The sequence below is a fragment of the Dromaius novaehollandiae genome, chromosome 3, assembly GCF_036370855.1.
Source record: "Dromaius novaehollandiae isolate bDroNov1 chromosome 3, bDroNov1.hap1, whole genome shotgun sequence".
NCBI classification, from domain to species: domain Eukaryota; kingdom Metazoa; phylum Chordata; class Aves; order Casuariiformes; family Dromaiidae; genus Dromaius; species Dromaius novaehollandiae.
In genome coordinates this window covers 104,237,103-104,262,945 of record NC_088100.1, presented here as the reverse complement: position 1 = coordinate 104,262,945, position 25,843 = coordinate 104,237,103, and the positions used below count along the sequence as shown (strand labels likewise).

The following is a 25,843-nucleotide window of genomic DNA, read 5'->3' as shown; positions in this document are numbered from 1 at the left end:
ATGTTTTATTTAGCAGAGAATCTAGTAAAATAGTGGTATAGAAACAACCTAGAGATTCTTTATGTAAACAGTTTTGGCAGGATAGTTTTGGGGAGCCTTAATGAGGCGACTGATGTCCTTTGCAACATTTCATACTTTTGTAGTTACCCTCTGTTGGCTTGCACTTCACTATTTGCTTCATGCTGCGGTATTTGCCAGGCCATATATGCGTTCACCCGTTCCTATTCCTGCCCCAGCTGTGACTGTCTCGTGGTGCGATGCCCAAGCCAGTTTCATACGAGCTGCCCTGGGGGCTCGTAACATTGGTCTGTCAGTACGGTATGAATTTAGACCTGCTCACCACAGTGCACTCCAAGCAAGGTGCTGAACTCATCGGATGGAGAACCAGTGCAGACAGGAACAGCTTGTGCAATGACTTAGATGTAGGTATGCCTCCACTGCTGTCTCGGTAAGTTATTTCACTGACCTGTGTGGCTCCCTTTGTGTGTGGGGGGTCAAGCTGAACAGAATAGGATCCGTATATCACACTGATAGTGTGGGCTGTCGGGTACTAACTGCAGTGTAAGGGATGGTGCAAAGTGCCGAGCAATAAAGAAGCAGTTCCTGAATAATGTTGTCAATGTCAGGTGTTTTATTAAGTGTTTAAGTAGTGTATCCTCCTCTAATTAGGAAAAGATGTTATAGGAGAACTTGAAATGTTTAAAAAAAAAAAAAAAAGAAAAAGGGTAACATATCTCTTGCTCCCATAATGGTAGAGAAAAACGGGGACATCTGTAACATGATTTGGAAACTAAAATGCAAATAAGGTTTTTAAAATGTTAATGGTATATGGCTTAAGAGTAGTTCTGTCAGCCAATGAAAACCATTAATCTGTAATCTCCTAATAGTGGTGTGTTGTTTTATTACAGGCAGTGGATGATTACATTGTGTGCTGCCCACCACCATACCATTGTTGCATTTTGCACTGGAAAAAGTGATGTCTAGACATGGCCATAAAATTTATCTCTGCAGCTTGTGTCTCTCAGGAGTTCCAAATGTGTCAGACAATGAAATGGTCACTTTGTGTATAGGAAACTTTGAAATGTTGAAACCAATTACAGTATTTTACTACAGTATTTGTCCATATATGCCTTCTTTAAAGACTATGTGTTTAACTTTATAGAAATTACTGACAATATAGATACTACTTTCATCTCTTCTTGGCATAAAAAGGATATCTAAGAAATTGGTAGAAGTGTGAACAGAAGACACTATCAAGTATGTGGAAACAGTTGGTGTACAGAGTTGTTTTAAACATGGATGTGTTAGCAGATGAACAGTGGAAAGTTTACAAGGATAAACTGTAAGGTCAAAGGAAACTAAAAGAAAAAATGCCTGATTGCCCTGTCTGGTAAGACTGAGTGCTGATTATTCTATCCTTGTTCTGCCACGATCATGATGACGACAGCTGTGTTTTGTTTCCTCTGAACAGTCAGAATGTAAGGCATATTTAGTTGAAACTTGGTTAGATTCAGTTCAGACCTTTTTCCTGCGATAATTATGGAGCAGCCTAACTAGATAGAAGGGGTTCAAAGTCTTGTGCAAGAGAAACCAATACAGTCCAAACTGATTCTAATATGTGCAAGAGAAACCAATACAGTCCAAATTGATATTAATATATGAAAGGTTAAGTGTTACAGCTGTTTTTACATACTGGCATTGCAAGACACATCATTATATTACATGCTGGGAAAGTGAAAAAGTACAATTCAGTTATTTGAAACTTAAATCTTTTTAGTGGCTCAGACTTCTGACAGTTCTGTGTGTCATGATTATTTATTTACCTTGGTATGGAAAGTGCCAAGAAGGAAGCCTAGTCAGCACTGCATCCAAAAGCCTCTTACCAACACTAATAGGCCCTGCTTTTGCAGGAGTAACCTGCAGCTCTGTGGACCAAACTAGGGTGTTCCTCTGGGCAAAGGTGTGCAGGATGAGGACATCAATTTGCAACAGGAAATTGCATTTCCAAAGGTGAGTGCATGAAATGGGTCAGTAACTCCTGACAGCTGGTTGCAAAGTACCTTCTGTTGTATTAAGCATGCAGGATTGTTACTTACAAAGTAAATTGCTATGATTTGATTTTAAAACAGAAAGTCGTAGCAATAAGATTCATGTACCCAACCTGAGGTCATTTAGCACACTTTTTAGCCAGGCCTGGGAATGAGTAAACACTTTAAATAATCTAAAATAATCTCTGGTTTTGTCATCTGTTTGGTAGTGTGCTTGCTTCCTGTGTTACAAAAGACATCATTAGATTAGCTGTGTTAAAGCTTCCTGTTTTACCAGGGTTTTTTCCATTATTTTTACAATAGTTTCAGGAAGTACTGATACCTTATTTCTGTAATAAAAGTTTTACTTAAATTATGGTTTTTCTGTTTGGAATCTCTATTATTTTTTTTCTCAACTTCTTTTACTTTGTGTAAGATAGCTTTCTACCTCTCTAATATTTTCTCAGATTTTTTTTTGAATGGCAGATGCTAGAGTAATAACATGAAGGCTAAGAAAACAGTACTACTTTTCTCTGGAAATTGATGCTCTTTTTGTATAAACAGCTGAACAGCTTGTTGAGCTATATTGCTTGTTGTTCTTGCGCTGTGAGCTATTGCAGGCTTTCCAAAGCACTTTTGAAGAGGGGTGTATATGCTGTGAAAGCCATGTCCTTCATTGTGTCAGATATTGATGACTCTAGTTTCCACGAGTCGAAAGAGAGCTGCTCCTCAGCATATGGCACTGTGGTGTGGATGTTTTGGTTGATTGGTTTTGGTTTGTTAAGTGTTTGTGTGGCAAGGAGAGGGGTAAACTCACCTGCGTGATGTCCCAGCTGGGACAATTAAGAATTGCCTGAAATCTGTTGTTTGCCTTCTCCAACCCACAATTACGCTTGTCCTTTTGTGGGGAATGTACCGTTGTTTAATAGATGACCCTTCATCTGTGAACTTTGGCTGAACAAATTGAGTATCTGAGATGCACGGATTCATGTCTGGCCTAAATCTGGGTACAACTTTAGAATCTTTCTGTCCTTTTTTAGTAAAACGAGCAGGAGGTTTTGTTAGTTACTGTGAAAGCAGCAAATCTGACTTTAAAAGGTGAGCATTTTTTGATGACATTTTCTTTTTAGAGTGTCTCTCCATGTGAGGGACAAAGTGTGAAGCTGGTTTTCCTTTTAATCTTGAAACTATAGGTTTTAGCATATTCTCGTACCATTAAGCATAGAAATGCTGGGGGCTGAAAATAATAGACATGCTGGATTTCAGGTGTAGTCATTTACTCATCAGAACAAAAGGTAAATCTAGATAGGAGGTTTTAAAGCAAAAAGCAGAGCTTAGCTTTCAGAATGCTGGAACTCTTCCGGGTCCCGCTTTATTCAGCCCACAGGCAAAAGTTTTGCCATTGCTGCCTATCCTGCTCGGCCTTTTGCAGACCCTTTACGGTGCAGTCTCACTTGCCCTGGGCAAGCACTGTTCCTGCTGGGCTTCCTTGGGTCGGTATCCCTCGCTGCCAAGGCGGACTCTGACTCCAGTCTTACGGCATGCTACAAAGACTTTCTTTGTCTTTTTTGGAATAATTTTGGAGATAAGATGATCTTGATTTCTAATGAACCTCTGTATTTGTGTATAGGCCCATTTCTATTAATAGATGTAATTTGCTTGCCAGGGTGTTTGTATTTGCCTATAATTTTGGTGAGTTTGCAACATCTTGTGTAAGTAAAGATTGAAGTAACATTTGAATGTGAAGGTCTTTAGGCTTGTCTTTAGCTTTTACACCTCTGATTAAGCTTGTTTGGTTTGGCAAATGCAGTTGCTGCCTTGTCAGTTGATGTTTCTTTGTGGATTTCATACCAGTTCTTGTGCTGTTGCTATAGAGAATGAATTAACTCCTTTTGTGTTCTTCTGCCTTCAGATATAATACTGAATTTGGGAGTTATCAGGGTAATCTTTAGATTTTGTTTGCCATAATTTATTTTGGGGATGCCAGGTAGTTTCTTGATCTTTGCATGCTAACTGTCACTTAAAATTTTCCATGAGATTTATTTCTTCTTGTGTGCTGTCATTAATTCTTGTATTGAATCAGTCTATGCTCTCTCTAAATATGAAGTCTGTGGCAGAGTTAAACACAGGAGAGTTTGTACCAAGTTGACACCAGTATCCACTAACTCAATTCTGTGTTTTCCTGAACTGTGCTGACTGCACTGTGATATAAAACCTTGATCTTGTTTCATGATGATGCTTCTCCTTTGTAGTTACTAAATGTCACTTAATTAATTAATTATATTTATTTACTGCTTAGAGCTATGCACTTTCTAAAAAAGTGGCAGCTTTATAACGTTTTATTTCTAGTCTACGGCCACATTTGCAATTACCCTCTTCCTTTCCCTTTAAAGACAACTTCAAGGTCATCCTAATTGATTGCATTCACTGAGTTGCCTGTGTTGTGTTCTTCATTTCAGCATCACTGTCTTGATAGTAATGAAACAAAAGCCCAATTACGCAGCATAAAGCCTCGCGCTATATCCAGGAAGCAGCTTGCCAGAATTTGACAGTTGGACAAAGGAAGCTTCATTGACAAAGTTCTTCAGAAGAAAACATCTCAGTGGAGGTCTGTAAAACAGTGCACATGATTTTAGCCACTTACCAGCTGTCACTTTTAAATTATTTTAAATTTGTGGCTGAGTCTTCTGCTCTGTTCTGAAACTCTGAAGCAGAATGTTACTTGTGCTGGACAGCTGATTTGCATCTACCAACAGTGTGAATACCTCTCCAAATTTAATCTCCCCAAAGTAGGCGAGATGAGAGAGACAGCACACAATCTCCTAAGTTCTTGAAATACTACAGCAGAGTAGTATATGATAAAAAGACAGGATTAGAAATTTTTCTTTTTTACACAAAATACAACTCTGTAAATCCCACCTAACCGAAGCCATTATTATTATTGCTCTTCATATTTTCATTTTAAAAGCTGTAAAGAGGAGCTTCAGTAGCAAAAGAGGAGAATGATTTAGAACAATGAGTTTCCAAATTGTGGTTTACATGGCCCTTGGCATTCATCCTGTTGAATAAAATGTTTCGAGGAAGAAGGAGAAGGAACACTTGAGAAGGAAAATGGTCCAGGAAAAGAGCCTGCTTTAACAGAACTCTTTAGAAGAGCTGTAGAACCACGGTATTATTGCGTGAAAACTTGTAAAATGTAAGAAGAGAATTGCAATTTGGTCCCCAGCTTTCTCTCTCTTTTGCCATTAACTTTTTCTAAAGGCCATAGCTCTGTATCACTGTATATCAAAATGAAGATGATATTTGTCAACAGTTCCAAGTATGTGTGTACATTACGTTTGATTTCCACTGAGCCATAAACACTCTTTGTCCTTTGCCTTTTTCTAACTATTAGCTTGGGTATTCCTTGCGGACAGGAAAGCTGTGTTTAATGCTTTGTAAAGTGGCCATCGGTTCCTTGCTTTTATCTCTATTCAGCATAAATTATTTTCAGCAAAGCCATAGAACTGTTTTGGCCAAGATTTGCAGGTGTCCCTTGTGGAGAGCTATTTCAGGATAAAGGCTTAATCTTACTGTTTCTCTCCTCCCTTTTTCTATTTCATTTCTCCTTGAAGAACACTAATCCTGAATGATAGGAGCCCGTAGTTGTTCTCCTCCCTCCTCCATAGCTCAAATGAATTATTTTTTTCTTTGTTGTTTTCTGCATTAACCCTCAGCTGGGTAGGCTGAAGCATATTCTTTTACCCTGAAGCTTGGAAACTTGGTGCAGGCTGCCATTTCAATATTTCTAAGGGGAAGTTCAGCCCCTAATTATCAAATTAGATGCACATTCTGGTTCTTTGGCATGACTTCACTTCTGCCCATCTGTTAGGTTGGCGCTCTGCCCTCTCGGAGAGTAGTCTACCAGTTTTAGCTGAGCAGAGAAGCCAACCAAAGATGGGTTAAGAGAGGCAGGCTGCAGAACACTTTATGTGCGATTTCTCTTGCCAAAAGCTCTTCCTGTTTGCAAGCAATGTCAGCTTAAGCCCATATGCTTCATTACATGAGATGACATCTGTGAAGACAGATGCAGGCATTGCAATACAAATGACATTTGATAAGGAAGGGCATGTGTTATGAAACCAGACACCACTACAAGTTTAACACCCTGTCTATATGGCACACATGTACACAGAAACATCGACGGCCTATGCATTTTGCTATGTGAGTGTCTTCGCCGGTCACGGTTGGCCCTTTGAACTGCATCCATGTTTAAGGTTTGTGTTAGGTGTGACAGCAGTCATACAATTCAGTTGTTGCAAACTGTTAGCCTAGATCAGTATTTTGCTTCAGTACTCTTTTAATGATAACCTTCATTAAAGGCCCTGTAGTTAGCACTGTGTACTGAAACGTATTTGGATGATGCCAGTGGGAGAGGATTTTGTTGTGGGTAGGGACGATCTTCATGAAGGATTTCAGTGATTCTTCCAAAAATGTCTTTTAGGAAATTCACTGTCTTCAGTATTTAGAAATACATTATTTGGATGTGAATTTTACATCTCTGGGTGCAAGAGGTGTAAAAAATTGATTTTGAAGCAAACTTTTTGTCCCTTTGCTACTTTATGCTGCCTTTTCACCACGGGTCTGGTTTCTGTCTAAAGCTACTTTTCTCAAGGACCGCTGCTTTTTTTGGATTTACAATGTGAAAATACATCTGAAAAACAGAAGTTAATTTAAGCTATTGGAGACTTTAAAGAGTTATCATCAAATTAAGATCTAGTTAGCTCTTTTAAAATGACTTTTACATTCTAAGCCTGAGTCATATTCTTCTACTTCAAAACGTTTTCTGTTGTTGCTGTGTGCATGGCACAGCAAGATATGAACAAATGTCAAGGGACTTTGGGTTGTACTTGGAGCCTTCCACACCAGTGATTTCAAATAAGTGATAGAAAAGTATGCTGCAAAATAACCTGTATTGAAATTTCGTCTAGTCTGGTCATCTATCAGACTCACCTTTTGCAGCTACTAAGTCAGTTTCAGAATGAAATAGGGAAATATTTATTTGTATCTTGCTGATGGAGGCACTTCAAGGAAATAGGTATTACTCAAGCTGCACTCATTAACTAACACTGGCAGGAGATCTTTTTTACTGTGGTGATGGAGGACTTCAGACCTTCCCCCCCCCCCCCCCCCAAAAAAAAAAAAACCCTCACCCTTGAATATTAATGGTGTATTAAAAGCAAAACAACTAAGATGCATAAGAGGTGGAAATGAGTTACTCAAAGTTTCTTAAAAATAACCCTAACCAAACAGAGAAACCGACCCTCCTTAGTGCTTTGGAGAATTTCTTGGTCTACTCCAAACTGGAAGTGAAACTGTCCTTCTGGAAGCACAGAAAAAAGCTCTGTAGAGAAAATGATTGTGCCGGTATGATTAAGGAAATCCTCTCCCCCCAGACAGTTTCCCTACCACAATGCTGCAAATTCAACAGTCCACATTAAGTCCAAGCATTAATAGCTATATGCGCTCAGGAGCGCTCTTAGTTAGCAAACGTGACCTTAAGTGACTGAGCGATGAGTGTCATCACTCCAAGAAATGCTCCAAAAATAAAAGCCAATGAATCAAACATTAGAAATCATCTGCCCTCCAAAATTACCAGACCTGAAGATTAGATTTGGAAAATGCAGAAAGTTCCTCAGAGATGGCTAAAAAATTTTGAAGTATGATTTGATAAGAACTGTAAAAACAACAGCTTGTTAGAGAAATGAGGACAATTTCTGCAACTATTCATTATAGTCTGACATATCTAAACATATAAATACACTATATCACTTGGATAAATGCTTTTCAATAGAAAGCAAGAGAAAAATCACTCTCAGTTTTATGAAGACCAAATATTAAGCTCATTAAAGTGATAAGGAAAGCATATGCATACATAAAATAGTTTTTTTTTTTTAATGGAAGGAGTCACTTTTCCAGTAATAGTTCATCTTTCTTGAAAAATGTATCCTCCATTCACCCAAACACTAAAAAAAGCTGGTTTTCAAGTATGGCTGTTAAGTCATGTACCCCAAATACCACAGATGGCTTTTTGTTTGTGCTGCTGTATACTGGCATTTCTCTTCTTACTGTATTAAGCTGCTCAAAATGATACCTGTTTCTGAAATTTGCAAATTTAGTTTAAATAGTCTATTTTTTTTCCAGGATTACAGTGCTTCTGGTACATTTAATGTCAGTGTTTTACATACAGTTTGCAGAAAAGTTGGCTTTATTTTGCATGAGGTCAAGGATATCCTTAATGACAGCTGTGCTTATTATTATTGGTATATAAAGCCTTGTTTACATCTGCAGTGCTGTCAGTTATCAATAGATCTCTATGCAAATACATACACGTGCTTTTTCCTACTGAAGGATCTTAAAAGTTTTTTTTTTTTAATTTTTTTTTTGGTTACAAGATGAATTGGTTTAAATTGTTGCGTAGACAAAGTAGCTGGTTGGAGAGGATTTGACTCTGGTTGGTCTGCACAGTATTTTAATCACAGCATTGCTAGAGGCAACAGGAACTAACTACTAAAATGGAAGAAACTTGCTGTACCTTTATGAGTTCTTAGCAGGTAGTATGTTTGATTTTAGGGAGAATTACTTACCTGTTGTTTTTTCCTCAGTGCACTGGTTTTCATTGTTACTCTGCCTTCTGTATTTACATGTTCTCACAGAGAGATAGTCTGCGTATTGTTGTTTTTAGGTCAGCTTGAGTTGGTGGTGCTGGAACGGGACTGCTAATCGTATGAGGCACGGCACAAAGCGCTTTAATAATGGCAGTCCTCTTTCCATTGCTGTTTACTTTTAGAGATTTGCTCTTCTTGCCTCCTTATGTTGCTGTTAAGTGTTTTCCATGTGTTGATTTCCCAAGCAAGCTCCGGGGTTCTGCCAGCTGTGGTATCAGGCTCTCCAGTCCAAGCCAACCATGTAGGCCATTTGTTGTGATTTTGAGCATCAGTGCTTAGAGAACTCTGATGAAATGCATTGCTTGGTGCTACCAGGCCAGCAGCCATATGACATTTCAGGGCTGTAATCTGACACGCAGGAGAAAGTCTTACTTTACAAAAGCTCTTCTGTCGGTGCTTTTTAGAACATCTGGATGTTAGGAGCTTCCGTGGGTGTTTCACCTCCAGTAGTGAGGGCTTGCTTTGAAAATCCCGTTTGCTCATTCCTTTTATACAGTAGTGGCAGCGGACTAGAGAGGAGGAGTGGGACAACGCTTAGCTACCATCTGGACCAACTTGGAGATCAAAACAATTTTCTTTAAGAGAAGCACTGAAAGAAATTCCTACAGTTGGAGGCTGCCATGTCTTAGCTAAATGGATGCTAATATGACTGCTAAATACACTGACACCTGTGGAAAATAGTGAGGTCTATATGACTTGCTACTTTTTTGAAGCTTCTGAAATTAAAATGATAGATTTACTTTAAATAGGTTGTAACACTGAATGTATTAAAAAATGAAGATGGGGCCTGCATTGTGCTGACCGAAGAGCAGACGAGGAGAACGTCAGCGTGAAAAAGGGGTGTCCTAATGATCTAGGAAATTCCACTCCCTTCATTATTTACTTCTCAGAGGCAACTGCTAGCTTAGCTCATGTTTGTTACAAGACTCAGAGTGTCTGCAACATCACAGATTTCTCATCTAACCTAAAGATATGAATCTTCTGACTCAAAACCTTTCCCCTACTGTCATCATTTGTGCATGGCACTTTGAGAGGGTGGGGGAGGGAAATGCCAGCACCTAGGTGGTTACTTGAGGAACATGTGGAGTTAAACACCCAGCACCTGATGAGTCATCATCAAAGTATGGGTGACTGAATGATAGTGAACTGATTACCACGGCTGATTAAGACCAAATGTATCTGGAATATGGAACACCTTATTTTTGAAGGTAATAAGAAGTACATTGTAAAGACCTATAGATTACAGTCCTTAGTGCAATATATCTGACTGTGGCTGCAAGAAAATCAGTTACCTGCAAGAAAGGTTTGTCTGTTAAGCATGTGTGTTTGTTTTTACTTATCAAGTATTTCTAACATATTTTTGGTATGCTTTGAAGTTGTTGTTAATTGTTTTCTAATCATAATGAGACTCAATGAGAATTGCTTCATTTGGGTGTCTTCTGGTTGATTCCCTCTAAGTGGAGTGGCTTGCCTCTTCAGAAGTTTCCAGGTTATTTTGACTTAAAACTGCATCCGGGCTGTAATTGTCAGAACGATGTACAAACGTTGAATCAAGATTTTGCATATGATCAAGTTGCCCCCATGTTCAGCAGATCAAACTATATATATAGTATACTATAGCAGTATACTAGCGTAGACACTGTGCCAGTAAAATATGTGTAAGTCGTGGTGAGATATGTTCTGTAATATACTTGTGTTGGGAACACAGAGGATAGAGGTTAAAGTAGTTTTGACCCATCCTATACAAGAGAGAAAGACAGAGATTGTTGTTCATCCCAGTTTCATTTGGCTTTAAGAGAGAATAGGACATCACCTAATAAGCCTGGAACAACTGTTGTAAATAATGAATCATTTCAAAACATGATAACATTTGCAGTCCTGCAGCATTTAGGTTGGGCCTGATCATTGACCTACAAGCCTGTTTGAGAGGCAGAATGCCACTTCGCCTCCTGAATCTGCGTTGTCGCTGACCAGTAGCTCTACAAGCAGCTGATTATTCAAGTGCTTAAATATAGATTGAGGTGCTTAATAATAAATAGTTATTTAAACAATCAATGTTTCTAGTACAGTACTCAAGCCAAGATCTACTGTTCCAAAAGATCTCTGAACAAACACTGATGGTATTCTGGATTAAAAAACAAATCAATAAAAATACAAACAGGGAAATTTTGTGATAGCAATGACTTGTCCCCTGAATGTGAAACAGTAGTCCAAAATTAGTTAAAGTGTTTGTAGATGGATCATTAAAATTATGAAGCTGATTGGAATGTGGAATTTTGAAACAACTAATCCTGCACTCTGCTTGTGTTTGGGTAGTTTTGTAGATGCTTTTGTGTCTTTGGAAGGAGTTGGTATGACCATTGTTTCTGGTATTGTGTACACTTAATGCACGGGCTTTTAGTAAATTACCACTGTAGACTTGCATGTTGTTAAACAAACATAGATTGAAACGGATTCCATGCTGTAAAAACAACCGCATGCGAGCCAACTTCTTTGTGCATGTGGGTTATGTATCATTTCCCCTCAGGAATTAACAACATACCTTGAACTTCACTTTTTAGTGTGATTGAAAGAGAGAACCTTGCACACAGAAGAATAAAAACTCCTGGACTTTAATCTCTTAATCTCCATAAAATGCTTGAATGTTTAGCTTTGATAATATATGAAACAAATCTGGTGGTCCGTAACATTTCTGAGGCGCATTCCCTTTTTTGTAGCAAGAAGAAATCAAAGCTGACGTAAAACAATGTCTGACAGATGGGTTGATGTTGGTAAGAGTTAGCCCTCAAGCATGTCGAAATTCCATACCTCTAACTCTGCCTTCTAATATCTTAGTGGAAAGTCATTTCGGTGTCCTGATGATGATTTGTCTGCCAGTGGAACATAGTTTTCTTCCAGTGTGATCACCATGCGCTTTGCAGACTTTTATACCAGGCCTTTTGATGTTAGAGAAGAGACTATTCAGAAGTAATGTTAAAAAATGGAACTTTGTGCTTTACGAGATTTTGCACTTGGAGACCTTCTGAAAAACTTGTGACGTCTCTTCGTCATTCTTGGGATCAGGAACTGGTTGAGATTCAAAATTAGGCAATTGAAATGAAAAGATGCACGTAGTAGTCTCAGCTCTAGGACAGCTTTTATGGTCAAAATAAACAGCTTAATTGTTCTCGTTGCAGAAATAATCTATGCAAGGGGAGGGAAATGGTTTTAACCCAGTATCCAACATATATATTCCAAAAGGAGGTAGTTTTGGGGTCCTGTTGGATCCAAAATGGAACTTTCTTTCTTCCCGCCTTCCTTCGGAGAGAACTGAGCCTTATTTTTGGCACAAATTCATAGGTGAGGTGATCTCCAAACATGTTGCAACTACTCTGAAATAATTAGTACTGGTGGAAGGAGGTTCAGCTCTGGTTTTTAAGTCTCTAGGGCTGGAAGAGCTCAGATTTTTTACCAGGTGCAGTGTTTTGATCTTTCCATTTTAAGTATCTTCTACAACTACCATATCCTCTATGTCTAAACACAGATGAAATATATGCATTTTAGAAACAATTTTAGCACTTAAAGTAGATATCTGTCCTTCCTATTGAAACACTTGGTGATATTTTTCCAGCCTGTGCTGATCTTGCGGTTTGATTAAAGGGGAGAGGAGGATTCAGAGCAGAACTGCCTGCCTGCAAATGCTTCTTCCAGAAATGCTCTTATGACCTAATTAGAATAAGAAAAAAATAAAATACTAACGTTAAGTGTTGTGCAGGTTACATTGGCAGGAAACTGAACCATGGTTAGCTTCACTCCTGCATACTAAAAACAAACAGAACCCCCCACCCACACTGTTGGTCTTAGATTTTAAAGTTTTGTTGGCAAAGCTCTGTCTTTTCAGAGTGGGAAAACGAGTCATACCCACAATAGATGCAGCTATGCTGGCCAAAAGCTCAGTGTAATCTCTGCCAGTTTAATGAAATCCTTTGGCTTATGTATTTTATTCCATTCAAGGAAGAGGCTTGGCTACCCCTTCCCTGCCCCCCCGTTCCCTTTTCTCTAGCCCAGCAGTAGCTGTGTCCCCTCTGGTGGGATTGACGGAGATAATGCTGCTGGGGCACTCCCTTTTAAGTGTTAGTAAGCCATTAGAAGAAGCTGCTGTCATCTTAGATCTTAATTTGTTTTAGTAGATAAAGAGAAAAATGCTATCAGAGGAGATAGAGATATCATTTGGGTGCAGAAATTGCATGAAAAGAATATGCAAGTTCTGTCAGAAGTGCCAAAACCTCTGATTAGATTCCTTGGGACTTGTCAGTTTTAGTGCACTGACTTAACTTTCTCCGTGACATGTTTTTGCCTGGAGGCAGCAGTAAACCATCAAAATATAACAGGATATCCTGCCATGACAGAGAGAAGATCTTAGGGATCTAGGTCTCCCAAGGCTGTGACTGGTTGATGGAAGCTGTTATCAAGTGGAAGTTCCAGTTTTGGGGTGGTTTTTTTTTTTTATTGCTTGTTTTGTTTTTTAGAAAGAAAAAGTTAGATGGTTTCTGGCACACTAACAACTGCTCATCGAAGATAAGAAATTGCAGCAGCCAAAGCTTTAGATTTATTGCTATGGTCAATTTCCTGTTATTTTTAATAGGATATGGTCCCTCTGCTTTCTAAACTACTGAGCTGTATCAAAGAGTGAGGATCGTGTTTCAAACTACCATGCCTGTCAGGTTTTGAATATGTGCCTATGACCCGGGTTCAGGCTTCCTAAGCAGTGTTATATCTGGTTTAACATTGTTGTTTGTTCACAGACACGTTTTGGCTGCCTGTTGCAGGGATTTTAGGAGCCTTTGTTTGGTCCACTTTAAAGCAGCATTGTTGGTAAAGAAAAATTTGTGTCAAGGTTTGCTTCGTGTAAACAGAAGAGAAGCAGTGGAAAAGGAGGCCCACCTGATTATCATAGCCCCTCCAGCCTGGTTCACTACGTAGTTTGTAAGTTAGGGAGTTCTTGGCTGACGGCTGAGAGAGATCCAGGCACTCTGCGGTGGCTGAAGCAGGGGCAGGGAGTCTGGCTGGTAAACTTTTAGCAGATAAAATTTGGGTTAGAAAGTGAGGTTTTTTAACGGAGAAAAGTGTCATGTATCCTTCCCCCCCCCCCCCCCCCCCTTACTTGATTAATTTTATTTGGATTCTTTTGAGTATCTTCTTTCAAAAGCATTTTGAACATTAGATATAAATGGTCAAAATAGCCCAGCCTTCTGATGTGTGATTAAAAATAAGAAAACAGCAAGCTGAGCCAGGCATTAACAAAGAGCCACAGAGAGAGTTAGAGGAGGGAAATCAGTTGGTCTGTGATTTATATGGCCTCGGTAGGACTTTGAGGTTCGGAGGGGGCGGGTTAGTGCCCTGCATGGGCTCCAGCATACCTCGCCGAAATCCTTCTGCATTGCGTAATGCAGTGGTCGTTCTGCAAGCTACATTTGTAATTGTAATTGCTCAGTGGCTATTTCTAGGCTTGATAGTAGATTTCAAAACTGCCATTTTAGAAATATTTTGTTATCTATTTAGTTTTTCATTCGGCCTTTCTACGGGCCTTTTGGTTTTGGAGGACTTAGGTGGTTTCTTTGGCCTCAGGCTGTCTATTTAAATGTCAGTAGTGTTAATGAGTAATGCAGTTTAGTTTAGTTGTGTATACTTTGATGTTTTTATTAATTAAGCCAGCCAGAGTTTTAAATTGACATGTTCATAAGCTAATTAACCCCCAAATCGCATTGAACAGAAGGCACGTCTCCGACCAGTAATTCAGAGTACTTAAGGCTAGAGATTCATATCTCTTGGGATTTAGCGTTAGAGCAGTTCAGACAATGAATTCTCAGTGTCCATCCTTAGAAAGTCATGAGGCCTGTCATGATTTTGAGATCAGGATAATCCGATTATTTTTCTGTTCTCTCTTTCTGGATAAGATCCTTGGGCTTTCTATAATGATATTGGCAAGAAGTAAAAACAAGCACTTAGGATCATTTTAAGACTACTAACTTGATCTCTCATGATAAATATTTGTGATTTCTAGTCATGTGGGAATTTTTATGTGTGAAAGATGGAGAAGCAAAATAAATACAATTTTCAAGTTCAAATGACTTGAAAAGCTTAGGGTGGAGTTCAATGTGCTCTAAGAATTGGTAAACTTCTGCCTGCTGATTCTGGACAACAGATCAGAAATGCAACACAGGTTTAATTTCTACAGGTGAGATAGCAATTCTTGTTTTCAAGAATTTAGTTAATAGTGCATTTAAAGAATGAAAGTGCTTTATAAATTGCATGACACTACCTGAAGATATGCATGAAATTATAACGCTTGCTCATAATTGAAACTAGCTCTACTGCTCATTAGGCAGTTTGTAATTCTGCTCAATGTACTTAGGAAGAACTGTATTATGTTGACAGAATTTTGCTAGTAGTGAACACTAGCCTTTACAAAGGTGAGTGTTACTACCTTTAACAAAGTTTTTAGGTAAACATAAAGGCCTTTTCATGTCTTAGTTTTTCTTCTAAGGTTTTAATAAGTTTATGGCAATCCCTGAAACTAAAGTGGAAAAACTTTAAAATTTAGGCATGCATGATTTGTTTTTACAATTAGAATATGAAAAATATGTGCTTAGTTTCCAAACTATTTTAAAACAGTGCATCTCAAAAAGCTTTCTGTAGCTTCGTGCCGATAGAAGATGCATTCTCCACAGAAGGTGTTGTGTTGGTAGTTATTAAAAAAGAAACAACACTATTTTTTAATTTCAGAAAACTCTACCAGTAGTGGTGAAAGGGCGGTACTGGATTGTTTGCAATATAGTTGTACTTATCTTCAAGAAGGGCTCAACTGAGGTTGCAGTTTCATGTGTGCTTTAAGCCAGTGTAACTTGGTGGTGCTGCCAGAAGAAAAGACCTTGCTTTTCCTGTCCAGTTATTCCTGTCTCCATGCGGATTTTTCCTGTAATGGTGAGCTGGACCAGAGAGCAGACCCAGCTGAAAACTGTTCTTGGAAAATAAGGAAAATGGAATGAATAAGAGAAATGATGGCTGTTGTGTGGCTGCAGAAACGCTCATGCAGGCGAGAGGCTCTGAGGTAGGACTGATGGCCACGGGCTGGCTGAAGCACAGCCTGCCCTGCTGGCAGGGGCGCCTTATGCCGCCTTCCAGTGCTTTAGCAATGTGTAATCAGATCAGCATCTTGTTTTAAGATGGAAAGGTGTATTCTTACCTTTACTTGAATAAGTCAGTTTATCTACCAGTTTCAGTCTGGAGATACTGGTGTTCTTCTTGTGACAGACTTAGATACAGCTGCAACTTTCTTTTCCTCTAGCGGTTTCATGAAGGACCTGAATTAAACTTGTTTTCCATTTTAACTAGCAATAGGATGTGCTGTGTTTTCTGGGAATACTGTTTGCTCAAGCAGATTTGTTGGTTGCTTATAATGTTCCAAACCATCTAGGTTTTTATCCAGGTATTTGTTTTGGGGACTGTGTTTTGTTTTTTTTTTTGTTTTTGTTTTTTCCCCTCCTCAGAAAAGAAACAAGTTTCAGTTAATTGAGTTTTGGATTTTTTGTTTTGTTCTTCAGTCAGTCAGTATTCCCTTTGAGGTGTTCGCAGTATATATCAGATACTGGATTTTATTCCCTTTTTGTTGCAAGAACTGTAATGATATTTGATAAAGATGTTTTTGCATGCAATAAAGCTATCTAGTTGCTCTGTGCTTCTGATTCTAGATGTGAAAATCTCCCAGCTAAGTTTGTTAAGACTCATGTCCAAATTCTGTAAGCCAAAACCACAATAATATTGGGGGAAAAAATGTGTCTAAATTACATGCAGACATTAAAGTTCCTTTCATGGACACAGTAATGCCAGTCTTGGTGCTTATAAGCGTGGGATAGGACTTGAGAGTGGCTGCAAGGACTCTAAAAGCATTATCCTTCTCAAAGCTCTTCCAGTTTAGAAAAATTCACTTGACAAGCTGGCAATCAGATGTGATGACCTTGACTGCAGTTAGTCCATTTTAGGTGCAGAGCTCACAGAATCCTTTTTTCGAACAAGGGCACTTGCCCGACTCAGTCCCTACTGCTTCTTGTGCACATCATATACCATCCCAGTTCCCTTCTGTATGACTTGTAATAACTATTTGTTTCTTTCCATCTTTTTTCCTCCCACTGCAGCAGGAGAGCTGTTTGTCTTTCTAAATTTAGATATCCATGGATACATACAATATTTTTCTCTGTTTAAACTTGGCAGTTTAAATTGCATATGGAAAAGAAAAGTACATTCCACTACAGGAAGTCTGCATGCTGTATTCTTGATTTACAGAAGAATAAAATGTTACATGGAATATTTCACTCTTTGTTCTGTAGAAGGAAAACAATACTTATAAAAGTGGGTTTGTATTAATGTCTATAGCCAGACTCTTCCTCTGTTTTTATTGTGCAGTATTCAAGGTACCACCCTATGAAAGGGAGCTAACTATATATGGGATGCTGCTAAGGCATGTAAGTGTAATGCTGCTTGAGATTTTTTTTTTTTTTTTTTTTTTTTTGTCATTCCTGTCGTATCTCTCTGGTTGAAAGAGGGTGTTCAAACCTTCTTAGTTGTGTGGACCATGCTTTGCTGCAAGTGTTCTTGCCTGAACATCTCCCTTCTGTTCTCAAGATCCTGGACTATCTTTTCTCCTGCTTATAGGCTTCTTAAGAGCCCACAGGTAGCTATGACTATTGAAAATGCCGTAGTAGGAAATTATATAATGTATTATTACTTTTTTAGTTATAAAAACAGTTCCTTTTATTTTCTAGAACACCTAAGAAGCATAAAGACTGTTCCAAGGAAAAAAATCTTGAGAAATCTGGAGGCTATTTGACATACAGTGCGGCAGGCTTTCTTGATTCCAGAATGAAGCAGTTTGCCTTGTTAACTTTCTTATTGAAATTACTGTATCATTTTTCGCACCTGTATACAAATACATCATTGCTGCCACTGTGAGGCATTGGATGAACAGAAGTGAATCTTTGGGAGCTGATAGGAGCAATACGTTAATGTGAAGTTATTTTCCTGGAGTGGCATATTGCTCTCTTCTGGTCTCTGATTAATAACCCGGACAAATGAATTAACCTGACTGTTGAAGAGGGTAATGACTCATTATGTTGGACCTCTGTACTGGAGGAACTAAAAGAAAAACTAGGGTTGAAGTGGTATCCAGCTTTGTTTTTCATCACTGATATGAATTCCATTTTTTTGTGTATTTCTTCTTTAGAAAACCAGTTAAATGATTTGGAGTAAAATTTTACTAGGTCTACATATAAAGTAGATGAATTTTGGCTGCAGTGGGAAAAAAAGTTTGAACAGGTGAAGGAGTTCAGGAGAAGAATCTCATCTTCTAGATTATGTGAATCACATGGATTTTGTGCTACCTGCTGTTTTATTTTTTCAGAGTACTTTTGAAACTTGTACAAATCAGCCAAGATTTGGTAAGTATTTTTTGTCCTTTCCTATTTGCGCTAAATCCTTTTCACTTAGTTTCTTCTTTTTTGCTTATCTTTGCCAAGCTTTTCCTTTTCATGATCTCTCTTTCTATTTAGGGTAATCTTGTCTTTTAAAACTAACTTCTGTACCTCTGAAAACAACAATAGCATCATGAAAATTATAAATGGGAAAACACTTTTAAGGAAGGCCTATGGAGATAAACTGTGTTATCTCAAAGTGAAAATAAAAATTCCTTTTAAGCTTTGCTAATGCTAAACAACAAAACGCTAAAGCAATATGTGTCATAATGTAGCTCTACAAATGCTTGGGCAGCTCTTTTCTGTACCACGGGCATAGCCACATAAGCTGCTGTAACGTCACATAGTTTTGTCTGTGTGGCACTCTTGAGTATGACATTTGCAATAATTTTTGGCTGATCTGAATGTGCTAGACAAGGTGGTGTTTTTTCCCCTCAGCAAGCTAAATACTTGCTTTAATTAAAAAACAAACACCCCCCCCCCCCAAAAACCTCCACTCCTGTAAAGCTGAATACTTTCATATCTCATGGAGAGGAGAGGGTGCTCTCTGAGTCTTACTAGCAGCAAAAAGTTATCTAGCCCAGTGGCCTGAAGGAGGATCATACAGTATGAACTTGATCTTGTGGCTCTATTTATTCATTTATTTTAATTTTGTTTATGGAAAGTATAGAAAAAGATTTTTTGCTGCCCTTTGCTGCCCTTATCACTACCAGGTCATGTGTATTTGCCAGTGCATACATCCTACTGCTGATTGCAATTGTTTAAATTAATTGGTTTGCTCAGTGTTTAGAGCTAGTGACAACAGATTGCCGAATTCACCCGTCATGAATAGCAGGTGTGTGGACACTACGTCTTACATGGCAGCAGGCACTTGCTCCAGTAAGAACTCGGGATACTTATCACTTAAGAGTGTTAACTCACTACCAATTATTTATGTTGCAGCTGGATTACTGCTCTCAACAGCAGTGAACAGCTAATGCTGTGTCTTACAGTAGCTGCTTGTTCAGATGGGATAACATGGTTAAAATGAGGAGCAAACAAATGCTTTCTGTACTTTTATGGCATGGTGGTTAGTGGTCCCAGTAACACGCTCTTTGGAAATTAATACTTACTGTTTTCTGCTATTGGAACAGCTGATGGAGTAGGAGGATCGAAACAAGAAGTAGAGTTCTTGGACTGTCTTCCAAGTGTTCTCTTTGACCTTTTGGGGAGTCCCTTGCAGTCCCCCCCCCCCCCTTTAATCTATTTGGTTTTCTCTTCAAAACTCCACCTCTTTTTTTCTCACTTTGTCTGGATACAATTGTGCTGTTTTAAGCTTGGAGATTTTTGCGGTGATCTCTTTGCAACTGGAAATACTTTGTCCTTTTTGTTGAATTCTAGGCTTTGCGATTCTAATAAATTCTATTATTTTTGGCACAAACTCTATCATTAAAGGCCAGCTATATTTTGCTCTGGCAAGTTCATATCCCAAAGTTTAGAAAAAAAAGACTGAACAGCAGCTTGATTTTGGGGCATGTAATCAAGAGTTGCCAATGAAAACTGGTATTTCGAAATCACGTAAGGGTATGACAGTATTCCATCATATCTTCTTGGTTTGTGAGTGAAGAAAACACAAAGCTATAAGGGTAGTCATTTATGCAGATTTCGTGTTCTTCGCTTCTAGAAACTTTATAAAAATAGCTGGGTACGATAACAATAAATTCATTATTCTTGCAAGGATATCCTGAATTTGACACGCCAGTATATGACTTTGAACTTTAGACTGACTTAAAAATGGAGGTTGTTTTGAAGATGTCCCTCCAGAAGGATTCTCCTACTTCTGCTATGTGAATGCCTGTGTTATATTTAGGCACTGAAAATACTTTTGGACTGACTGTCCTGTGGTCTGCAGCGAGGGGGAGTGGCTGAGGAAGATACGAGCTGTGCTTTCGTTCACTCGGATACTTAAAACTCTTTCCGGTGATCCTGTTCCCTCTCTGAGAGTCTAAGCTGCACTCTGCTGCCTTTAGTCCCCCTCCCACAAGAGCAGATTATAAACACTCCTTACACTGAGATGTAATACAGGCTTTGGACTGAATCTTAGCCTTTGTTTATCTAAAAAGGAAAATTTTAACTCTGTTGCAAGTGAGCTGAGTATCTTTCCAAATCTCAGTAAAGCAAGGCATCGTCCCTTCTCCGTAATGTCAGCGTGTGGTGGGCTTGATTTCTTCTGTCTGCTTCTGGGGTAGATCCAGGGTGAACCTGGAAATGTAGAACTCAAAGTCTTGATTCAAATTTCATATTTTCATTAGAGTCCATCAGTAACAAGAGAGGAAAAGCAGAAAAGAGCCAGGGCTCCCTCTGGGGTGAATCACACCTCGCAGGGTCCGCGAACGGGCACGGGGAGTTTCTCTTGCCTTGCTCTGTACGCTCTGCATGATGGCTTTCTCCATCACTTCATCCCTAGCTTCATCACTTCTGTAAATAATTACCCTCTGGCCCTTCGGCCCTTAGTAACCCTTTCAAAAGTACAGCTAATCATTTTAGAAGTTAGTCAAAGCACTTTGATAGTAGTGAAAGGCTGGGGTGCAGCTGCAGCCAGCCAGACGCTCAGTGGGGAGCGTTTCTGCTTTCCTGCGGTGGACGCTGTTGCCTCGTACGCGGTAGATGTCACAGTAAGACAGCATCGCGCGCTGTTTTGCTTGCTGTGCTTTTTCATCATTATATGGTGACAACAGCAAGTTATTACTCCTTGATAATAGCAAAAGTAATATATACTTTGGCCTGTGATACAGCAGTTTGTATTTATTACAGATGTGTCTTTGCGATAAACTGTTGAATCAAATGTGTGTCAGTATCGCGTCGCGGTCTGCTGCTTGATTTCTGTTCAACCCATCGCCCCTTTGCGCTAATTCTTGAAGCTGCACTCCCATGCAGCATGGGTACACGCTAATTGATTTCATGGACATGGCAGCGCCGCTTAACGCAGCACTCTGATAGGCAGGAGCATCTTCATAACTGCCAAGGGTAGTGCAGGACAGCTTTTACTTTCTTTAATACCGCTAGTACATCTATATGGCATTGCCTGCTTCTGTGGTAGAACTAGAAGTTGACATTTAATTTCCTTTTTCCTCAAAGTGAGCACAAACTTAAGGCTTCCTGCTGTCCATCTCGTAGCTTGTGGGCTTGCTGCGCTTGCTGTGCTAGCTCACTTGGCCCCGTGAGGACATGGATATGTGCTGTTGTCCGTGTCCATGTCAAGCCACAGAAGAATCTGAGCATGGGCTCCAGTTGAGCTGCTTCCCATTAGCTAACCAGAAACAGAACTGCAGGAGGCACCATGTCACATGGGTTTTCTCCACTTGCTTTGTTTTTGTTTCTTTCTCCTCTTGCTTCTCTCCGAGTTCCCATTAACATTGAGTAAAAATGATAGGGATCCTTTGTTTCCTTAGACTTCTACAAGTCCAATTATGCAATGCCAACCAAGAGAACACACTTGGTACCGAGAGATTGTGTAATTGATTTTTCTTTTACTCCACCTTCTTCAAACAATATCATCAAAAAAAATGGTTCTGGTGTTTGGAATTTGTACTCATTTTTATATATATATATATATATATATATATATATATATATATATATATATATATAAATAACATAGTATAGCATTAAGTAGCACTTCAGTGGCCACTACAGTGAGTCAAAGGCCTATTTGTGCCATTTCAATGCACACATGCAATAAATATACCTACCTGTGTTCATGAGAAGAGCTTTTGATTTTGTGCAAGCTGTGTTTAAATCTAAGCCTATTTTATAAATTGTACAGCTCAAATTCTCAGCAACCTTACTGTTTTTCATGTGGGAACTAGCAGTGAGACTAACTTCTCTGTTTTAAATCTGGATTGCTTGTAAAGAACAGCAAAATAGGAAAGTGTTAATGTTAGATGTTAAGTTTTGTGTCTCTCCATTTTAATATCTAAAATTTATTTTTTGAGCCAAGAAGGGCCAGAAAGTTATGGGTCAGTTTTGGCCCAGTGTTGCTCCAGTCATATGCCAGAATATTAACATAAAAATAGATTAAACTGTGCAAGGAATAAAACTTTTCTATTTTAAAGAAGAATTTCTTTCCATCCCATGACCCAGTAAAAGTTTCTGCAAAGCATTTTTCCCCCACACGTGATCTAAAACAACTACTTTCTTTAATAGAGTCAGTTAAAAAGAATTAATCTTTAATCTCATTAAAAGCCAGTAACCTCAAGTATGACTCCAATTAAAGCTATCATCATATGTAAAGGGTGAACACTGTGCCCAAACACACTTACAGGTGACAGCTGTAAAGCATTTATTGAATAACTATTACGAAATCTGAGAAAAGAATGATATGTCAAAGTTTTTAGAATTTATTTCAGTGGTTTTGTGTATAGAGCTGTAACTCATATTTTGCCCTGCAAATACAATATAATTTTACGGGCCTTCAGTGGAAAACTCTTCTCTTAAGTGGGATTAATGATGAATAATATGTTAAAGAAAATAAGCAACTGTATTATAATGGATAAGTTATTTAGATCAGCTATAATTAAATGAGAAAATTACACTTTTGTACCAAGAAACAGCATGGGATTAGAATTCATGCAGTTGCTTCTGCTGTAGATGGGGACAGCAGCACTTACAGAAACACTGTGGAAGTAAATCCATTACTTTTTTTTTCCTAAGGGCCTTTGAAAGCCTTTGAATATATGTTAGTGCTGAAGGATTTGTATTGATTACATGGTGCTAAAGGCATACCAGTTTCTCTGTTTAAAATTATTAGAAATGACATCTGCTATTAATAATATATCAGTTCCTATGTGCCATCCAGCTCCATGATTTCCATGTAATTGTTTTCAAATACTGTTTATCAGTGCGATACACAGCAGAGATGAAGGAAAATCGTAGCGAGCTGCTCCCAGAAAGTAGTCCTTTTGAAGCCTTGTAATTCTGAGACACCAGTCAAAGAAGGCAGTCACTTCAAAGAAAGTTCCCCCCCCCCCCCCCATTTGAGCTATAAATCTTCCTTCTAAGTATTTTGACTGTTTCAGGCTAGTGTTTAAGCCCACACAGTGGGCACTGGAAAATAATCCTTTAATGCAGAGAGAAAAGTACCATTAGCTCATTTCCGGCAGCTATTCTGCGCTTCACATGAGGTGTTTTTCTGTTTTGCTGTTGAAACAAATGCAGTTATTCATAGACTGTGGCTGCATGATTTACATCAAGGCTTATATTCAGTAAAGACAACAGATTTACTTTCTTCATGCATGTGCCCACAATATAAGCCTTCTTTGATAGAAGTTGAAGGAGTTTTTTCAGCGTTTTGTAGCACTGGCATTTTAACGCATTGAGTAGCGGAGGCAAACTTTCCATGCGAGTTCAAAAGTTCATGTTATGATCTGGCATCAAATATCTACTTATATAACTAAATGTGCCCAATTGTGGGTTAGAAGGCATAGGGCGCGTGCTTTTCCTCATTTTTTCTCTCCCCCCTTCCTCCCCCACCCCGTCAGATCTGGCTCTTGTTGCTTGTTTGCAGCTCCTTTCCTCTCCCCTCACATTACTCCAGTTCATTATCTAATATCTGAACGGGATCCATTAAGCCTCTCCTGGGAAGGAGACCATTGCCCTGAACATCGAGAAGCCGGACAAAGCTTTATTCTTGCCATAAACCTGCAGATAAACACCACGGTGTTTACATCTCATTGCAAACTGAGTGGATTTTGCTGAGCTTCCCCCTCTCCCCCAATTATGCATATGATTCTTCATGTTTTGAAAGACGAATTTTAAGGACAGATTTTCTTTCCTGGTGGCCAAAGAATCTGGTATGTTGGGACCTCAATATATTGAATAGGTACCTTTTTGACTTTCACATTCTTTAAAGGGAGTCCGATGCGCTTTAGAAACCCATATTTATCACCCAAGTTTCCCCAGTTCCCATTCATTGGAGAGACTTTATAATCTTCCATAAATATGTGTTAAAGGGAACAAAGGAGAATGGGAGGTACACAAGCATGTGACTCCTGCTTTTTCCTCTGCCAGCCTATAACTCTCAGAAACTCAGTTGTATAATCTCTATTAAAAGCAGAAGAAAGGGAGGAGCATAAATATCACACCTCTATTAAGTGCATGCACAGGACCATAGTCTCTCCTCATTTAGAGCCAGGCAGTGGTCTGAGAAAGAAACATGGGGAGCCAGTAAGGCGCTAGGTTCAAGAAATGAAGACCGTGTGTTCATGGACTGCCATCTGACTCCTGCACTTCCATCCTGGACCGGGGAGCCCAGTGTGGAGGGCTGTGAGCTCGCCCCGCAGTCGGAAATGCTGGGGGCTGTGCTGTGGAGAGATGTGAAGCCCACCTGGGACCAGCAACAGCCCAGCAGTGTTGGCGTAACGCTGTGCCAGAGCGGATGCGCCTTCCCAGCAGGATCGGTGATGGAGCGCAGCGCTGCATGGAGGCGGCGAGATGCCTTCCCTCTCCATCGGGCTCAGGAGGGCAGAGCGGGGATACCGAAGCAGGAGCTGCAGGAGGATCTTGCACAGCCTCACGGATGGCGTGGCTGTCACGCGTCTCAGTCTTGAAATGCTGTCTGTTATAGTCCCTTAACAAAATGCTAATATCAAAGTGAATCTGCAGCTAGGTCTTTAAAGTGGATATTTTTTGTCTATTCATCAAAGCAGGATAGCCGATGTTTGAAGTTTTTTGTTTTCATACTTTTAATTAACTCTTTATTGAGTTGTTTGAAATCATTAAATGGGCATCAGTTAGTACTAGTACACATATAACCAGTGTAAACATACTAGTGTGTGTGATTTTCTTTAACTTCATATCTGATTCATTTACTTGCTTCTATTAGAATTATTGCTTCTACTGTTCTCGTTATCATGTGTTTGAAACTTTTATTTGTGGTTTTACTCATGTCCTTGTAACATGAGAGAATAATGAAAACGCACTTAAGAAGCTTTTCTGTGGTTTTCATTAAGTATATCCTTTGCTGTTTCTGTAATGTTTTTGCATGCCTATCAATAACATTTAGCAGGAAATGTAATCTCTTATAATCACTATAACTCTGGTGAGCCTGGAGGAGTTGAAAACCCTTCACAAAGGTAACGAACTGCAAGAAAAGAATATGGTGCAGACACAGTGTTGCTTCTGAATGTAATCACTGGGGTAAAATGGACAAAAATTGAAGAATTCAGTCAAAATCTTAGGAGAGACTTTGAGCCAATAGAAAATAATTCATTTTAAATGGTTAACCCTACCAACAGCAGTTAGGTTTCCTGTTCTCTAATTGCTAGGCAGTAATTAAGAAAAATTTAGGACTTAAGACCTATCTTTTCTGAAAGGTAGCTCTTTGAGGAGAATAACAGTATAGCAACAGGTCTGGAAGAACAGTATGCCAAAATACAGAAATGCCTGGCTCGCTTCTGTTTTTCTGAATGGTTTGTTTATATAGAAAACATAATCCATTAAGTATTAGATTTTGCAATATTAACTTTTCTTATGGACATTCAGTTCCAGAATAAACTGCGTAATTTTGGAAAAACTAGGACATTTTGAATAAACTTACTATTTCAGGAGAAAGTAACTTTTATTC

General features: G+C 39.0%; 1 protein-coding gene across 4 annotated transcripts in view; it reads left to right on the top strand.

The window, feature by feature from the left end:
• PTPN14 (protein tyrosine phosphatase non-receptor type 14) overlaps positions 1 to 25,843 on the top strand; it is a 126,355-nt gene that overhangs the window by 11,005 nt on the left and 89,507 nt on the right. The window contains exons 1-2 of one of the 4 annotated variants that reach the window (XM_064509677.1): positions 1,911 to 2,010; positions 4,487 to 4,635. The exons of 2 other annotated variants lie outside the window; for them this stretch is intronic. The gene's annotated coding sequence lies outside the window, so the exon portion shown is untranslated. Of the gene's footprint in view, positions 1 to 1,910; positions 2,011 to 4,486; positions 4,636 to 25,843 lie in introns of those variants that run through there. One more of the 4 variants, XM_064509678.1, reaches the window with a different exon arrangement.